Raw genomic sequence first — 1,841 nt, 5'->3', positions numbered from 1 at the left:
TGCCAGTGTCCCCTCAGTCCTCCGCAGCCTGGGGGCAGTACAGCCAGACTACTCCACAGATGAGGCTCAGGGCTCAGGCTCAGGGCGGGCCCTCTGCACTGCGCTGGCCAGGCCTTCTGGCTTTCCTTACGTGGAGGAGGTCAGCTCCCGGGAGCAGGGCCACGCTGGCTTCTGTGTGACCACCAATGCAAGTGTGTGTGACAGAGAGCAGAGCTAGGAAAACAGCTCAGAGGAAGAGTTGTTAGTCTTTCATTTAGTTCTAACCTATGGAGCTGCTCCAATTCACTTTGCAAATCAAATTCCTCCCCTTTGGCCGACAGCACAGTGCTGTCCTCCTGGAAGGCATGTGGTAAGGTTGAAAGGATAAGACCCCCGGTGAGCAGTGCCCAGACGCAGGCTGAGACCAGCTGGCACCCTCTGGGATGTTCTCACCTGGGTCCCCTCTGAGGTGGCAGGCCCATTATCGAATCCGATGTGTGGCTGCCACCATCACGGGACAAAGAGGAGCACCACTTATGTCCCCAATGTGATGCGATTCATGTTTCCCGGCCTGTCATCGCTGGCAGTGACAGTGTTCTCCCAGAATACTGACCTGTTGGAGTGGCGGTGGGGGGCAGGGTGACCACCCTTCCACACGTCAGGGCGGTCAGGGGAGGCCCAGCGAGAGGGACGGTGCTCCGGGCACAGGTTGGTGATACGCAGGGAGCGGCAAAGGTCACATTTTTGCTCAGGGTGCCCTGCCCTGGGTTGGTTGTCACCTGCCGTTCTCATTGGTTCCCCAGCAACTCCAGCCCTAAAGAGCCACGTCTACCCAGGTTTACTCTGAATCCCAGTTTCATTGTCTTAATGTTTTAATTGTGCGGTTTCTATACAAAGAGATGACTGGGTTTTGTAAACCTACTGTTGACCCCGTCACCTTGCTGGGGCAGCTCCACACAGCGCCCCTGACCTGCCTCTCTGCCTGGGGAAGGATGGGGCAGACAGGCTCCACCCGTGCAGCTGTCTGTCTCGTAGTCACACAGCAAACACCTGCTGGCCACCCCCCATCCCCACCCTCTGGAGCTCTTGCAAGCAGCCGCCCATTAAGAGGACCCGCATTCCAGCCCAGGTGAGCATCAGAGAGTGTGGCACCGAACACGAGCAGGCAGCAAGCAGCTGAGGAATGCTTTGAGAGGCAGGATGACTGCGTGAAGGAAAGTTACAGAGGCCCAAACAGGCCCGGCCGGCCGGCGTGACTCAGTGGTTGAGCATCGACCTATGAACCAGGAGGTCACAGTTTGATTCCTAGTCAGGGCACATGCCCAGGTTGTGGGCTCTAACCCCAGTGTGGGGTGTGCAGGAGGCAGCCAGTCAATGATTCTTTCTCATCATTGATGTTTCTATCTCTCTCCCTGGACAGGAAAACTACTGAGGGCAGGCCCAGGGCCTTGTCACCTGTGCTGAAGGGCCAGGCTCCCTGAACATCAGAGCAGGCGGGGCCTTTCCTCCTTTACAGCTTCAACCCAATCTGACTGGCTCTGAGGGGAACTCCCCCCACATTTGCAATGAGAGCCCCTCTTTGTGCTCAGGGACCTGCCTTTCCACCTTCCAAGCCCAAAAAGCACTTAACAAACAAATGAAAAGAGGAAATTGGATGCATCCACCAGGAGTGTTATTTCTTGACACTTTTGTTTCTGTTGTGTGTTTGAGAGGGAGAGAGAGAGAGAACTGGATCATAAGTAAAAAATATTTCTTACCGAGGGTTGTGGTTTAAAAAGTTAAAGAAACGTTGTTTTAAGGGGCAGACACCCATTCACCCAACATTAGAAATATCATCAAAAACTGTATCTCTTGTTCGGGGG

The 1,841-nt window shown here is 54.8% G+C and overlaps 1 long non-coding RNA gene across 1 annotated transcript in view; it reads left to right on the top strand.

Moving 5' to 3' along the window:
- LOC107185092 overlaps positions 1–1,789 on the top strand; it is a 16,767-nt gene extending 14,978 nt beyond the window's left edge. The window contains exon 3 of the long non-coding RNA XR_001516012.1: positions 1,779–1,789. This is a non-coding gene — a long non-coding RNA (uncharacterized LOC107185092). The remainder of the gene's footprint in view (positions 1–1,778) is intronic.
- The last annotated feature ends 52 nt before the right edge of the window (positions 1,790–1,841 follow it).

This window comes from Myotis davidii, unplaced genomic scaffold (genome assembly GCF_000327345.1).
Source record: "Myotis davidii unplaced genomic scaffold, ASM32734v1 scaffold2569, whole genome shotgun sequence".
NCBI lineage: Eukaryota > Metazoa > Chordata > Mammalia > Chiroptera > Vespertilionidae > Myotis > Myotis davidii.
Note: the sequence above shows the minus strand (reverse complement) of the source record. Positions and strands in the feature narration are given on the sequence as shown.